Genomic DNA, 18108 nt, shown 5'->3' with positions numbered 1-18108 from the left:
TGAGAAATCCATACTGAGTAGGGTCAAGTGTTTGGAGATTACCCACATCTTTGTTGATAAGGTCCAAGATGATTTGCTGTATGGCCTCGCAGATAAGGCTAGTCAGGATAATAGGTGTATAGTTCCTGGGGTCAGTGGAAGCACCTCCTTTGTGCAAGGTGGCTGTTTTCCATTCAGCTGGTATGAAGCTGGTGCTTAGACTATGACTGTAAAAAGTTAACAGTGGTGTTGCTAATTGATGTTGGAGCCCATGTAGGACATAGCCTGGGATGTTATCAGGTCCCATAGATGCTGTGTTTTTGGCCTTATAGAAGGCATTTGCTACCTGTTCTTTAGAGATACAAGGTAGTGGACAGGTGGAAGGGATGTCATGGCATACATGTGGCAGCCTGGCAGGGACAGGGGAGTGAACTTTTCACAGAACCTGTCAGCCAAAAGGTTAGCTATGTCCACAGGCTCGGTATATGTGGTGTATTAACTACCAGTTCTGCACAAATCTGGTCCTTTCCTTTTAGGGTACAGATGTAGCTATAGAATGCCCTTTGGTTGTCCTTTGTTGAGGAAGCTACTTTGGACATACAGTTTGTTTTGGAGGACTTCACAAGAAGTCTTATATGCTTGTTTAAGCTGAGGAGGGAGTGTTTCCAGTTTAGGAGGGCTCACTCCCTCTTACTCTTAGCAAGAGGCAAAGAAATACTCATCAATTTATTTATCTGTTACATGTAGCTGTTTCCCTGGTATGCAAGCTGCTGCAAGGACCCTTTTCAGTCATGATCACAAGCATTTCATACACAAGATGGAGATAAGGTAGTGCAAAAAGTATAACACAGTATAAGAAATACAGACACAATTGTAAACATTTTTCAATTAAGTATACAATGATGTTTCTAAAAAAATATACAGAAAAGTGGAGCTTGGGTTTCATCAGCCTGATGATCATGCAATAATAATCAGTTATATTATCACATAACAACAAATCAACCTGTAGTACAAAAAAAAGATGTTAAGCAAAATCCTTTAATCATGACACTTATTGTTAGAGTGTTTAGCAAGACTTATAGTAAAAAAAAACAAAACAAACAAAAAAAACAAAACAAAACAAAAAAAGAGTGTGGCAATGTGACATGCCATTGACAGAATGAGAAAATTAAACTGCATGGCTTATAGCATCAACAGAGTTGATTCTTTACTGTAATTACAGTTCTCCCACTTCACAACTACTCAAAACAGCAGAAATGTTATCCTCTTCTGTAACTCTTTCAGTGAAAACTTAGAACAAAGTACCTGCATGGTGCATAAGCTAAAAGTTAACTTGTCCCTGTCTGCAACTAAATCTTCTGTACATTACTTTCAATAATTTGGAAAAAAATCATTCCATAAAACACTGCCTGACGTCTTTATAGACCAGCAATACATTTTCAAGATATAATTCAGCTAATTCAGTCTATATTTGCTTACAATGTCAGCTTCCCAATAAATTCCACTTCTTCGGTGTCAAAAAAAAAAATGAAACTGGAAGTTTATATCATTAACCTTAAAAATGCATCACTAGTTAAACATCACTATATATTTAAGACGTTTCTGTCTACATTACTACTTTTATCCCTGTCATGGTATGACGTTCTAAACAGTAGCATGGTACTGATGTTATAAACAAAGTACTAAAGTTATACTAGAGTACTCAACATGTCACAAGCAATGCTGAAAACTAAACTTTACATTGAACTCTGCAAAATTCGCATCCGAATGCAATAACTGATACACATCACTGTACTTTTTTACCACCTAATAAACTACGTGCTACAAGACTCAACACGCAGACAGTGCAAAAGTGACCAGTTTTATAGTTCTGGCAACATGAAACAACCAATTTGTCCAGGTAATCATTACTTACTAGCAAACTACCGAGTATCAGACAACCAGTACTACACAGGCAATCACCCAAAGTGAGAAGTCTGACAAACTTTGCACTCCGCACATATGAAAGACAAAATTGTTTAATACACCACAAAACACCCATGTCTGAATGCCAGACATTAGATCTGCAACCATACACTGCTACACCCTAGCAAGCAAGGCCCAAGTCGCATGGTTGGATTGGTTATGCACTAGAATGGGGGAGGGGAGACCTATATCAGCAGTGGTTAAATTCCCAACACCTCACTCGGGCCGCCCTCCTGCCCCATATATAGCCCACAAAAGAAGGCGCAGTTTGACTAGCACACAGCTCAATAAGTCACCTTTTCTGTGGTTTATATTACCTGCCAAGCCCTATGGAAAATGTTGGCAAATGCATCTGCTTTAATCCCTACAGACCCCATAGGCTGAACTTGCATAATTATTCCAATAACACCAAAAGTCACTCTTAAAGTTGCTTACTTTCCTCAAACCAAGCGGAGGGGAGGAGGGGAACAGAGCCTTTCTAAACCAAATGGCCAAATGCGTCGTGACGAATGCATGTTCATGTTCCTCCTTACAGACTCTTGTACCGTGAAGTAAAGTTTTTTTTTTTTGTTAAGCATTCTGGCCAACCTGCAGCTCACCCCCCTCCCCATTGGTTACAGCTTCCAGTTAGACTTCAACTGGACACTGAGAAGAGCTCAAACTTTGTTAATTAAAATAATTACATACATAAATAAAAAATGCGCCCTTTAAGAGGCTGGCCTGTACGGTGCCCTAGGCGGTCACCTAGTTCGCCTATGCCTAAGGCTGACCATGTCTAATTTTTCTTACTTTCTGTCAGTATATGATTTTGCATATTTTCTACACTGTAATTTCTGCAAAAGTGCATGTTTCTCCTGGAGTTGGGGAAAGAAGTTTAACATCAAAGACTTTAATTCTAGCTACAATATTTAAAACTGTGAATGCAGCACAACCATCTCAGCCCAAGTAACACCTATTAATCACAAGGGTCAGATTTCTCACACTTGAGCACTGAACTACAGTTGTTACTTTGAAAAGAACAATTAACTCAGATACATTTTCAAGCCTGTCATTCAAACATTCCTTAAATGCTGCAACATTGAACATGGGGATCACTGCAGTGGCTCTACTTGATAGAGGCACTGGGAGCTAACATTGGGCCACACAATGCTAGGGTACTTCTATGGGCTAGGCTTGTAAAGGCTCCAGGGCCAGTATCCTAGTACACACCTATGAACCAATGAACCTATGAACCGAAGTGGCCACTAATGAAAGTCAAGGGAAGCGTAGTAATTACAAATGTGGATCGATGCTGACAGTGAAAGGTAAGCAGTCACAGCAATGTTGTCAGCTGATGAGAGAGGAAACTACAGTAAACGATTCATAGATTAACTCTCCTTGTGGGCCATCCTAAGCCTAGCCAATTAAACCATGTGAGAATCAAATGCTGCACTTTGTGTCTGTAAGAGAAATATCTTTGCCATTATGCCAGCCTCCCTCATCCCTCCATCTTAAAAAATTCCTTCTGTCCCTCTAACATGACATGAGGAAGGTGAAACCACTGACTGTAAAACAGAATAATGCTAGCCATGGCAGCTTCCTTCAGATCATTTTGGGTATAACACATCAGAAAATAACAGTAGCCATTAACTTTGATACGGAGGCATTAACAATGCAGAAAAGTTCAAGATTTGCTGAAAAACATATATTTTTCTTCAATTTTTGGGTTCGATTCTCCTTTAAGTGTAGTGTTTTCAGTCTAATTGTAATGCAATGTTTTGTGTTTCTTTGTTTCTTTGCACTAGATGTCATTGTATAAGAGGCAGCTATGGCAGAGCCCACACCATTATTACAAGAGTAGTCCTTCAGTGGGTGAGTTTGACCTTTGGTAAAAAAGTGGTGCTGAGTTTTTAGCATACCAGAGAAAACATAAGCAAATGGCTCACTGCAGTCCTCTAGCTCGACTGAACCATTACCTGGACATTTTAATGGACAGAATAGTATTTTGTTTTGGGACACGAAGGTTGAGTCTATCACACTGTTCAAAACAGTAATAGCAATGACAGTGATGGCATCACAATTAGAAAGTGTTTGGCTATGACGGGTGAAAATGAAGATTTGCTTCACAAATGACTAAGTCCTGTATACAATTTTTATGTAGTTATAAGGCATCTAAAGTCAAAATAAATAAAGTATACTATACACATACTTAAATATATTTTAATTAACTTTTTTTAGAAATTGTTCAAAATAATTTATTTTAGTTGTAATCAACTACTTTTAAACAAATCATACAGAGCTGGTTATTGAAAGAGTTTGGAGATATTAGTTAAGTATAAGATAAGCTATAAATGAAACATCTCCTGTCAGTACATTTTATATGAGGTATTTTATTGTTAAAACAATGATTTAATGCATTAGAACTCTTTTTACAGGTAAATGGTTTCATAGTGTGCATAGTACAAGAATCTGTGTGAAACAGACTTATTACAATGTTACCAGAATCCTGATTACATATTCCTATATAGCTGTAGAAAATAAACATTTTACTGGTTATCAGTATTGTGCTATGACATAATTTGACTTGATTTGTGTGAATGTGGACAACGACATGATCTGTTTTTTTTTTTTTTGTGTGTGTGTGTCATGTCAAACTTGACTAAGTTGAAACTTGAGGATAAAGTCTTGAGCCTTACATGTTATTTACATAATTGCAATTTATTCGCACCACTGCTGGAAATGGAACTAGCCATCTACTGGTTAATGGAAAAGTGCCAAAGCCAGATGTTACATGGACAAAGTGGGATCAAGCTGCGGGTTCTGATTAGTGCCTACATGGTTGTCTTTGTTCGCTATGTGCCCTCCTTCTAGTTAATGAGTTTAAATAACTTTGATTTTAAATATGAAACAGGATTTATTTCTGGTTGCATCACACTGTTGACTTTACTTTTTAGTTATGACCCAAATATCTTGACAAAGTTTGTAAATGTCAAAATAGACCATATGTGGAGAGCCTAGTCAGTGACTGTCTAACTAGATTTGTAAGGGTACAGATTCATTAAGGGATGTGCATACAGTGTATCCAGATAAAAATGATAAAAAATGGATATTTGCCTGTCTAAGTGGAATGAAAATGTGACAGGCTTAATTGGAACTTTATATTTGCTACAGTGGAGCTGTAATGGGATTTTATTAGATACCATCTTGATCTGATCAGGTATGAGGTAGATGTACTTAGCAATTATTTATTTATCGTTTTCTTTGTGCTATTTGACTCCATGCCTGCTAGCTATCTAATCTCCCCACCAGTCTTGAGCCCATTTGATCCACTGTACTGGGAATCCCCAACATGGAGTCAGGAGTCAAGAGCCAAGCAGTGGGGCTATCACCTAGACAGTCACGGAGAAGTTTTGTGCACTCTCTAGCATCCCAACAATGAAGTACTTTTTGTTAAGGCACTAACACTGATGCTGGTGGCTGATGTGTACACCCCATTACTGTAGGGTGTTTTTTGTCCTCCCTATGGATGTGTACCCTTCCATCCATACGATAATGAGGGCTGTCATCAACAACTTGAAATACACAATCCATGTCCTTGGTCCTGGCCTTCATAGTATTACGCAAGTCCCACCTTGCATGGTGGTGATCTGCCAGCTGATGCTATCACTTTCTTCATCTAGGGTGGTGGCACCAGTGGTGGTCAATACTTATACTTGAGTCAACGGGGTTATAGTTAAGCCTTTGTCTCTATCTCTCCACCACTGAATTGGGCTACGTACTCATTTAATCAGTTACTGAATGGCACAGATGACCAGAGAGGTGTGAGTGACAGAAATGCGTAGTAGAGAACATTGGGCTATGCTAATAATTCGTTAATGTCGTTGGAGAAATCATATGTAACATTGAGACTGCACCTTGATATAATCCAAATATATGGTTCTTACTCACATTTCAGATCTATTAAGGATAATTCTATATTTTACTTGCTATGTACATAAACGTATCACATTGCCTATGTGTTCAATGTTTTCTGAGTACAGTATTACATAGTCTCAAGAAGGCTTTCTCTATCTAGGGATATGGATCACTAAAGAGAGAACTCAACTTCAGATAAAAGACCTTGATAATGTTAATGATTAGATTAAAGGGGATACTGAGAAATCAGTTAACTTGCCTCTGACATTCTGGGGATGATAAGTGGGATTAAAATGAGTGTATTCCCACTTCTGTTATACTTCTTTTCATATACTATATTCAGAGAGGCATAGATTTCAGAGCAAGGAAGGTTTTACTCCCACTCTATAGATCAATGGTCATGTTGCAGCTGGAATAGTATATGCATTTTTGGATGCTACATAAAGATCAAGAAATAAATATACAATAAATCGTGGAGTGGAAGCCTACAAGGAGTGTGAAAGGGATCGACAAAATGGCATATGCAGTGAGGCTGAAACAGTTCTGCCTGTTCCCCTTTGATAACAGGATATATACATAAAGTAATTATCAAAGAACCTGAGCTAAAAAGAAAGGATGAATGTGGTAGAAGGAATCACAATTTTCAAACTATGGGTTAATGTTACATTCTAAATTTAAGAAAGTGTTTATTCTAAAAGAGGGTATTAAGCAGATGGAATAGGCACTCAGACTGGTACAGAGCAGAACTTCAAAGAGCCCAGCACAGACTGAGGCAAGAGAGAATGAAAAGTGTGGAGCAAATGACTGCAAGACTTGTGCAGACTAGACAGAACTTCAGTATTTTTTTCCCTGTCAGGTGTGTGTGTGTGTGTGTGTGTGTGTGTGTGTGTGTGTGTGTGTGTGTGTGTGTGTGTGTGTGTGTGTGTGCTGTATCTTGATTTCTTGTCTTCCAAAAGGGCAAACCTCAGGAACTGCACCCTGAATTACTCACTGCCAGGGGAAATGCACATATTTTCAGTGGTGTTATTTTGCTGGACACATAGATCTTCGGTTGATCAAGGATATTGATGTAAGAAAAGCATCTTCATTATGGTACAAGACTGAAACTGTTATTACATTATATGACTTTTGACCAACAGTGGATAGAGACAGCTCATCTAATCTGCATGGTAAATTAATTTAGCACTCAGTCTCACATGCTTCTCTCGCTTTACACCCCTTCACCTCTCCTACACCTTCAATCTCTTGAATGCCTAGTAGATTTCCTCTCTACCACCAATTCTTGTTGCTCATTCTATGGGTCTACAATCCTCTCAGTGAATCATATTTTTACAGATCCTGTATATCTCTTATGTACAATTTGTATCCTGTACCCCTCCTTCATTTTTCTTGTTTGTGTCTTTACATCTTTCTAGCAAGCCCATTTGCAGCATATCACATCCCCTTTGGAATGTAGTAAGAATAGCCACAGCTCCTCTAATCTCCGGTAATACCCTTTCCTGCTACTCCCGTACATTGTAGTGGTTTTCCTCCAGAATTCTTCCAGCATGTCTGCTAGAACTGGGGCATTACTTCATTTCATCTGGAGTCTGTCTCCCATGGAAAAACCTTAGCATTATGTTTTGGTGCTACCATGACTGCCTGACTCTGGTTCATTTCCTGGTTTGTTGCCATTAGTTCCATTCCTCTCAGATAATACATCTCAGCAGGGTTGTTGTGCCCTAAATGGTAGTACTTTGCATCTGCCGGCACTGACCCAAAAATGCCATCTTTCTGTTCATTTAGCCTTTCTAAGTCCTGTCTCAGAATCTTCCGTCCTCATACACTGCTGTATCTGCTTTTGTGTTAACCACAAACAAGGAATACCTCTCAACTGTCTTTGATTTTGCAGAAAATTCCTGATTTTGCCTCATATTTTTACCCTGTTTATCATATATTGTCTCTGATTTTGGGCCTCTGTTATTTTTGTCTTTGTCCAGAATTCTTGAGCAAAGAAGTTGAAATGTATGAAACAGAATTATCCTAGTCTCTCTTCCCTAACATAAATTTGGGATGAACATATTAAAGACTGCTTTAACCATGACTGACCTCTTTGGTCTCTACATGTTACTTCCTTTATTCATCACAATATATCTGTCAGCATTACACTATATGTCCTCCCCTCTAGTCATACAACAGTACGGTTCCTCAGGCTCAGCCCTACTCTAATTTCTGTACTTTTCCTGGAAACTGCTAGATGCAGACAAAGCAAAGGCCCTGCTGAAGTCCAGGTAGATCATATTGACTTATATTGACTTCTATTGACTTGTACTATGATGTTATTAATAACTCAGTCATAAAACTGGTTTTGTTTGACTGACAACTTTTTCTGGTCATGAAAATACATTAATTGTTGTCCTGGAGTTTGTTGCCATCTAGGAAAATCATCAACAATTCCCTCAGGAATTTCTCATTGACTTTCATTGCTGTCAGTGCTAGGGTATTTGACTTCCAGTCCTCTGAATTTTCCTGCTTCCACCATTCTCAGCCACTTCCACACTGACCTGTAATCTGTTAAATGTGTCCATTACGGGATCCACCAGCACACATGCCAGATTCATGAGGACCGTTGAAAACAGACTGTCCGGGCCCTGTGCCTTACCCTTTGATAGTGTAGTCAGATGATTTCAACGACTGTTGTTTTTAAGCTAATGTCCATCCACTGTGTTCCCAACTCGACCCTAACTGTCTCCCAGTATGGCCACCTGGCATCCCTTTCCTTTATGAAGATCAAGGTAAAATATGCATTATATGCCTATGTTTGTTTCTTGTTTTTTTGTGACAGTCTTTCCATCATTATCCTGACTGGCTGGCTGGGTCTGTCATTTGCTGCTTTCTTTCTGTAGTATACCTTTGTTACCCTTCCCTGTCTCCTGCCAACTCCACCTCCTCCTGCACCTTTGCATGCTGACTTCATTTACTGCCCTGTTTGTTTCCTTGTATTGTGCTTCCATTAGCTTATCCCTCATTTTTATTTGTAGGCCCCTCCCTTTTGCCATAGTCACTAACCTTGGATTGCTGTGCATCTTGACTGAGCTTTCCTTCTTTTTCTCTTTTCGTTTCAGACAAATCCATAGAGGCAAGCAGTGGAAAACGTACCAGTGAAGACCTCAGAGTGGGTGAGTAATAATACAAACTCTACTTGTAAAGTGAAGGAGAGATGAGAAAGCAACGTTTATTAAGGTTGGACGTGTGTCTTCACATTGACTTGCTTATTAGTAGCCAGTTTGTGCACAGATTAGAGTAGGTTGATACATTAGAAATGAAGGGGAATCTATAGAGATGCAAATAAAGAGGTGGGGCTCAAGTGATACAAAACTAAGGCAAACTGCACTGAAAAGACATGAGAAAAAAATATGGCTATAGCTGTAAGTAAACTAATTTTGTCAGAAATCTTACTTCTAAAAAAGAAGACTTGAGGCTGCATGGAGATTTGCTAGAGCAAGTAGATCCAAATAAGGCTTCCTGAGGACAGGAGTAAAATAAAGACTTTTTAAAGAAGATGAGAAGACCCAATGTTCAAACCTTCAAAGAAGTCTGCACAAATTGGTATATATCATAGAACTCATTAAATTGATGCAAGAATTTAAATGTCTAGTTGATCCTAGATGTATTCCTTATTGGGGAGATTGCAGAGCTAAAACAACCTCTAAGTCCTAATTCTAGGGAACAGAAAAAAACTCATCCCACTAAAACTCAGGACAGTCCATACTGTAAATATTATTGGCAGAAAAGTGCAGCTGCTTTGTACTGAGGGAATGAAAACATTATACAAGTAGTGAGACAGGCAGGCAGGCAGGCTGTGCAGTGAATCAGCCACTTAGAAAGGTATAATAAATAAACAGAACTAAAGTCTATACCTTCATGGTTCTGCATTATTAATGAAGCCTAGATTTAAACTTGATAGAGAGATGGTGATCTGATCTCACAAGGGTGATCTGTGTTCATAGGTTCATAGGTACTTAACTAGGTTATTGATCTGTTAGGCCTAGCCTTATATTCCCTTGGTAGATGTTAGCCCGTATATTTTGCATATGAATAACCCAGAAGTGGGCAGAATAAGGATATAGGTTCATAGGTTCATAGATAGGTACTAGGCTATTGGCCCTGGGGCCTATACAAACCCAGCCAAAAAGGTACCCTGGCTTTTGCCACCCAAGAAAATTATTTTCCTGTGCCACTGTCAAGCAGAGCCACAGAGGTGATCCCAGGGGTGAATTTCCTATTTCCCATTCAATCATCAAGATTTTTCTTGAAGAGTGCTAATGAGGAGCTTTGTTTGATGTAGATAGGTACTTTATTCCAGAGTATGGGAAGTCTCTGGGACAGGAATCTATCCCTCCGGCATGTTCTGTTTATTGTGGTGACAAGGTTTAGGTCCTTACAGCATGTAGCTCGGAGGGATTGGGATTTCTTTAAGTGCAGCATGTCCAACAGCTCTGGGTTTGACATAGCTTTTTATGTTAGGCAGATATCACCTCTGTGTAGGTGATATGCGATGGAGTAAAGCTGGAGTTTTTTGAGACGGTCTGCGTAGGGCATCTGTTTGAGGCTGGTAATCCTCTTTGTGAGGTATTTCTGCGGCCTTTCCAGTTGTTTTAGATGTCTTGTGAAGTACATACCAAAAGGGGCATTGTACTCTATAATGGGTCTAATGAGTGATGAGTAGAGGGGAACAGTTACCTTCTTTTTCTGGATGAGAAACCTTTTGTGATGAGGTGTGCCACGCAGAAGGATTTTCTGACTACTGTGGCAATGTGATTATCAAAGGAGAGACTACTGTCCACCTGTGTCCCAAGGTCTCTTATCACACTTTTGGTGTTAAGTATACTACTGCCTATGTTGTAGTTCATGGGTACAGAGTTTTTACCAAAGGGGATGACAATGCACTTTTTGGCATTGAGCTTGAGGCCATGGCTTTGACACCAGGCATTTGTCTCACTGAGGCCCTTTTGTAGGATGTCCCGATCGTTAGGAGTTTCGATTATGGCTCCTAGTTTGCAGTCATCTTTGAACTTCATTAGCCAAAGACCTTCTGTGTTAGCCTGTACTTCAGAGAAGTAGATACCAAACAGGAGTGGACCCAGGACTGAGCCCTGTGGTACTCCATTTGTCACTGGTCTGAAGTCGGATTTGGAGTCTGCTACTTTCACAGTGTGAGTTCTGTCAGTGAGCCAGTTGGCAACCCATCTTGTGACATAGGGATTTATACCTAGTTTAGTGAGTTTATCTATAATTCCAGAGTGGGGGATGGTGTCGAAAGCCTTGGCAAGATCTAGATAGGCTGTGTGAACCACCTTACCCTTGTCTACGGCTTTGGTGACTGCTTCAAAGAAGTCTATCAGGTTTAGGAGACATGATCTGCCTTTTACAAACCCGAACTGGGTGGGGTCCAGAGTTTGGAGATTACCAATGTCTTTGTTTATAAGTTCCATGATGATACGTTCCATGGCCTTGCAGACCAGGCTCGTCAGGCTAATGGGGTGGTAGTTCCCGGGGTCCGTGGTGGCTCCCCCCTTGTGGAGTGGGATAACCGTTGCTGTGTGCCATTCAGCAGGCACAAAGCCTGAGGTGAGGCTATGATTGAACATGGTACTTATGTGGGATGCCAGTTCATTCTGTAGTTCATGTAGAACGCAGCCTGGGATGCTGTCTGGTCCCATGGATGCTGTGTTCTTGGCTTTGGAGAGTGTGGTTTTTAGTGAGTGTTGCCATTGAGATTCTTGACATAGCTATAGAATGCTTTGTGGTTGTCTTTAGAATCAGTGGTGATTTAGTTGTTGCCTCTATCCATGAGGGACATGGGTGCTAAACCTGGAGTGAAAATGTGTTTTCCTATCCCTTCATCCATATTACGTTTGAGTAGAGTAACAAGTACTTTACTTCATGTGGAGTGGAAGATGGTTCTTTAGAAGAGGTATTCCCTGTGCTGCATTCCTATCTCCTCCAGCATGTTCTAGTTATGTTTCAAAAGAGATTGAACCCTTGAGCTACCATTAGACTTGTGAATATGTAATAGGCCTGACAGAATAGGGTCTGTTGAGGCCCTATATGTGAGTCAGAGTTTGCCTATTAGTAGCCTGTGTGATATCAAGAAGAGAGAAATGGCATTGAGATCGGCTCTGCATAAGTTTGTGATTTAAGCCCTTGATTTTTTTTTTAGTAAGAAAGCATTTTTGTCACTCCAGTTGTGATAACTGTTTGGACAGGGTACATAGTGAATGGGGCCTTATATTCAATAATTCACTTAATAACAGCTGATTATTGTGGAATGATTACCTCCCTGGACCTGAGATGAAAAAGGGCTTCCTTACAAAACTGGATACCTGATAATCAAAGGATAGATCTTTGGTGACATAGGTTTCCAGATCCCTGACCAGAGAATCAACTTTCATGGGTGTTTTGTAAATTTGATGGCTATAAGGGAAGTCATGCTTGCCAAAGAATGTGATTATTAGTTTCTATGTATTTCATTTTAGTCTGCAGTTTTGACACCGGTTATTTACGTGGGAAATTCCAGTCCTCCTCTTAAGCATTATTCTGCATGTACTATTCCCACAGATTCCATTTATTTCTATGTATTTGGATACAGCAGCTTTGCTGATCTGTCCTGTCTAACCTGTTTGCTAATATAGTCCATCAGCAGCATGAACAGCAGTGGGCTTAGAGATGAACACTCCCTCTCTCTGAGAACCTCTCTGTGAGTCTAAACAATGTTCTAGCTTGTGTCATAGGGTCTTTTTATACAGCCAGTATTGATTTTGCCAATGATTTCAGTACTTTGTACCATCACAAGCCTGACAAAATCAGCTTTCTTGGGTTTTGGTTATATGCTTTCAGCAAGTTTAAGAATGCCTAGTTGGACTCTTTCCTTATCTCTAACTTCTTCTCAGCTCTCTCTTTCTGTCTCACTACAGACACTGGGCTGGTTGTGTTGCATCCTGATCTGAATCCCAGCTGTTAATCTCCCATCTTAAGTTCTACTGCCCTGTATATTCATTTATCAATCATCTTCTCCAGCACTTTCATGTGGTACGGCATGAGTCTGATTCCTCTATAGTACCTAGACTTGGGACTGTACCCTTTGTCACTGTACACTGGCACTTGAATGCTTATTCTCCAGTCACCTGAGATGTGCCTTTCTCTCCATATTGCTATGCGTACCCTCTGGAGTCATGTCACCCCTAATTTTCACAACATCTTGATTACATCTGCGGTGGTCTCATGAGCCTGCTACTTTCCCTGACTTCATTTTCATCAGTGCTGTTCGTATTTTTTTTTAGGGTGGGCTCTTCTTCCTCTTTCATCATAGGCTGAGTCTTGGGCAGTACAGCTTCTGTGGGGGGTTTCTTCAATCATAAGCTGCTGGAAGTGCTCCTTATAGCTACCTTTGATGTTCTGTGCACTGGTGAGCAGTTTGTTACTAGTATCTCTTATGAAGGATGTTGAATGACTATCTTCTTTATCTTTCTGTCTTTGTCTTGTAACCTGATACAGTGTCTTTGTGTGAAGCTGGTTGAGTGCCTCTGACACCTTGTTCTTTGCTATTGCTACTACTCTCTTAGCATGTCAGCCAACTGCTATTCTTTCTTAGCCTGGTCCATATTTTCTATCTCCCACTTTTTCCTGCAGTCCTTTCTTTTGTTAGCTTCATGGGCTTCTGCATTCAACCACCAGCTTTCCTTATGTACCTTATTTCTGTACCTGGCTTGGGTGCATAGCTGTTCTATAGTCCTCACGCATACTGTATTGAAACACTGACATTCTTCTTTGATTCCACATATTTCCTCTTTTTACTCAGGTGCTAGAGCCCAGAGCATTTCCTTAAACTCTTGCACTTTTACTCCAGCCAACTTCTAGGTCTTCAGCCTAGTCTCTGTTGACCTTAGAGCCTTCTCTGACCACTGTTTGCTGTTGATTGTGGCCACCAGTGGTTTATGCTGTGGGCCAACTGTTTCTGTGGGGATGACTTTGCAATCTCTGCTTCCACCCCAGTGCACTTCCCTTACTAGGAGGAGCTCTAACCATGTTGCATATTGGCCAGTGTTGTATGTGATCTTGTGACCATCTCTCTCGGTGAGCGATGTATTGGCCACTATCATGACTCCATGCATGAGTAAAATGTAAAACAGTTTGTATGAGAGTTATTAGTTAATGCAAAATATGTAAATAATTTGTGAACAGAAACATTTTTTATTTGTGTAGTTTGCTTACTAACTCTTTGTGATCAGATAATGATGTAACACAGATGGAACCTTCAAGGACTGTACTCTCTCTGACCATGCCTATTAGCTGAGTAAGTTATACTATGTTTTGGAATCAGACTAAGGACCACAATGAACGTTTTTCTACCATTGGACTACCACCTAAAATGGTAAGGGGGACAGGTGAAGGAAAATGAATAAGGTCTGTGTACACTCAGTAGGTGCATTTTATAAGAATGAAGGACATGGGGGACATAATATAGTCTCCCGATATTGTCAGTAGTCATAGGTGACTGTATAGTCAGGCACACTGATGTCCCACTCACCAGGCTGAACAAGGAGAAAATTACAGTCAGCTGCCTTTTGGGTGACAGGAACCGCCACATAACGCATGCACTCAAGTCACTCCACAACAAGTACAAATATGACTCTGTCATTGTCCATGTTGGAGTGAATAACTTCAGACGTACCTCCCTGGACTACAAGAAAAGAGACATGGAAGAGCTCTCGGATCATGTGGCCCAGGCAGGTATGACCCTAGCCCTGAGTAGCATCCTGCCTTCACCCAGAATGATACCACAATATAAGGACAAAATGATTGACTTCAACAATTGGCTAAGATTCTGGTGTCATTCAAAGAAGATCCAGTATCTGTCTGCCTGGGACGACATGATTGACAGACCGCAATGCTTTGCCAGGGATGGTCTGCACCTGTCACCCCTGGGATTCAGATTACTGGCTAAGGCTCATGCCACTCCTATAGTGCCTTTTTTAGGCAAAGTTAATAAATAAATAAATAAATAATTAAAATACATAAAGTTCAAAGGACAAAGCCACCACCATAACAGGTACAAGCATGCAAATTCTGAAGGTAATGCTACTCAATGCTAGAAGTCTAAACCTCAAAATGCACTCTCTCAAGGCACTCCTAAAAATGGAGAACATCGATAACTGTACAGTAATTGAGACCTGGTTCAAGGCTCCAGAGAGCACCCCTGCAATACCAGGCTACAACTCTTACCACACTTTTCGGCCACCAAACCAGGACCGAAACACTAAAGGTGGAGGAGTGTCCATATTCACCAAGGATATTCACACCACCAGGCTAGTTGCCCAACACAATGTGTCTGAAATTCTCCAGGTGCAACTAACACTAGGTAAGACTGCAATCCAAACTGTAGCTTGCTACAGATCCCCCACCATGCCCCAAGATTCTCACTACACCTTTCTAAACATACTGGAAAATATTAAGATACAACCAAACACCCTAATACTGGGTGATTTCAACTACTCTGCCATTAACTGGGAAAACTACTCGTGTAACAACACCTTTGCCCAACAGTTCTTGGAATTCATAAATTCCAACGCCCTGGATCAACTAATCCATAGTCCCACCAGGGGCTCCAATATCCTAGACCTGGTCATTACCACCATAGGAAATCGATGCTCCACACCTATGGTCATCCCCTCATTGGTCAGGTCTGACCATAAGCTAATCACCCTTAACACCCCCCCCCCAGTAAGGAAATCTCCATAAAAAACTTCTCCAAAGTCAACTTCATGCTACTCAAGTCAGAAGTGACAAATTCATGACACCCATGCAGACGGGAACTGAAAGTTTGACTGCTAAATCCTACACTAAGGCACTGTACGAGCACATCCACTCATGCATGAATTGTGCCATCCCAAATAGAAACAAGATGCTCTCCTCCAAAAAAAGGAAGCCAATCTGGTGGTCCCCTGCCATAAACAAACTTTACAACAAAAGGAAGAAACTGTTGCAGAAAAGAGGAAAATCCCAGGATGCAAAAAACTCACCAGCCTCAGTAAGAAGCTGAGATCCCTCATAAAATCCTCCAAAGCTAGTTATGAAAATAAAATTGCCAAAGATTCCAAAGACAACCACAAGGCATTCTATAACTATGTCAAGAATCTAAATGGCAATGCTCAGATCAGCTTTGAGCTACAACAGAATGGCATTAAATATACTGATCCCAAGGATATTGCCAATATCCTGGCAGATAAATTCAGTGCCAACTTCACCCCCTCTCACCCCCTAAATGGCCCATCTCAATACTGACAGATTGCCAAATTCTGGCCACACAGGTAAAAAACGCACTCCCCAGAGCTAAGAATACAGCATCCATGGGACCAGATGACATCCTGGGCTGTGTATTGCATGAACTACAAAATGACCTGGCACCTCACCTAAGTGTCATGTTTAATCATAGCCTCACCTCAGGCTTCATACCCACTGAGTGGCCCTCAGCTGCAGTTATCCCACTCCACAAGAGGCGATCCACCTTGGATCTCGGGAACTACAACCCCATCAGTCTGACGAGCCTGATCTGCAAGGCCATGAAACCTATTATCATGGAACTTATAAACAAAGACATTGGCAACCTTCAAACATTAGACCCCAACCAGTATGGGTTCGTGAAGGGCTGATCTTGTCTCCTGAACCTGATTGACTTCTTCGAATCAGTCTCCAGAGCCATGGACGAGGGTAAGGTGGTCCACACAGCCTATCTGGACCTCGCCAAGGCCTTTGACACCATCCCCCACTCTGGAATCATAGATAGACTTACTAAGCTGGGCATTAATCCCTACATCACTCGATGGGTTGCCAGATGGATTACTGACAGAACCCACACTGTAAAAGTAGCTGACTCCAAATCCAGCTCCAGACAAGTGACAAGTGGAGTACCTCAGGGGTCAGTCCTGGGACCGCTCTTGTTTGGCATCTACTTCTCTGAAGTACAGGCCAACACTAAGGGACTCTGGCTAACAAAGTTCGCAGATGACTGCAAACTGGGAGCCATTATTGAATCCCCAAATGATGTGGATACTCTACAAAAGGGCCTTACAGAAACAAATGCTTGGTGGCAGAGCCATGGGCTCAAGCTCAATGCCAAGAAATGTATAGTTATCCCCTTTGGGAAAAAACATGTACCCGTGAATTACCACATAGGTGGCAGTACACTAAACACTGAAAGTGTGATAAGAGACTTAGGGACACAGGTGGACAGTGGTCTCACCTTCTATAACCCCATCGGCACAACAGTCAGGAAATCCTTCTGTGTGGCACACCTCATTACTAAGGGCTTTTCATCCAGAAAAAAGGAGGTCATTGTCCCAATGTACTCATCCCTCATTAGACGCATTATAGAATACAATGCCCCATTTGGTATGTACCTCTCAACACATCTGCAACAACTGGAAAGGCCGCAGAAATACCTCACTAAAAGAATCACAGGCCTAAAGCAGATGCCCTATGCTGACTACCTTAAAAAACTCCAGCTATACTCTGTCACATATCGTCAATTCTGAGGTGATCTCTGCTTAACATACAAGGCCATGTCAAAGCCAGAGCTGTTGGACATGCTACACTTAAAGAAATCCCAATCCCTCAGAGCCACACGCTCCAGGGATCTAAACCTTGTTATCACATTAAACAAAACATCCTGGAGGGATAGGTTCCTGACCCAGAGACTCCCCAGAGTCTGGAATAGACTGCCCATAAATGTCAAGCAGAGTGCCTCTTTGGCCCTCTTCAAAAGGAACCTTGACGATTTAATGGGAGAAAGGAAATTCACCCCGGGGATCACGTCAGTCACCCTGCTAGACAGGGGTCCAGGGAAGTAAATAGTGTGGGAAGAAATAGCCAGGGAATTGTTATGGCTAGGCTTATATAGGCCCTAGGGCCAATAGCCTAGTAGCAATCTATGAACCTATGAACCTTTATGACACTCCATTTAGAAGTAAAGATGGAGGACATCATATGGGTACTAATATGGAAAGGAAAACATTAGACATGATATGGGTATTGGCACTGAAAGGAAAGGGTTCAGACCAATCTTACAGTTGCAGAGAGGGGAATGAGGTCCTCAAACAACCTGCCAGAGAAGCTAGTAGAGTTCAACAGATGAAGGCAACGGAACTTAGCATGGCCGACATCTCTGGAAGGCTGAGTGAGGGGTGGAGCAGCTAATAAGTGGGTTAGCAAGGAAACTTGGGCAAATGTAGA

Source organism: Protopterus annectens, chromosome 13.part0, assembly GCF_019279795.1.
Source record: "Protopterus annectens isolate FY-2018-M chromosome 13.part0, PAN1.0, whole genome shotgun sequence".
Classification (NCBI taxonomy): domain Eukaryota; kingdom Metazoa; phylum Chordata; order Ceratodontiformes; family Protopteridae; genus Protopterus; species Protopterus annectens.
The sequence above is the reverse complement of the archived record's forward strand: the minus strand, read 5'-3'. Positions refer to the sequence as shown.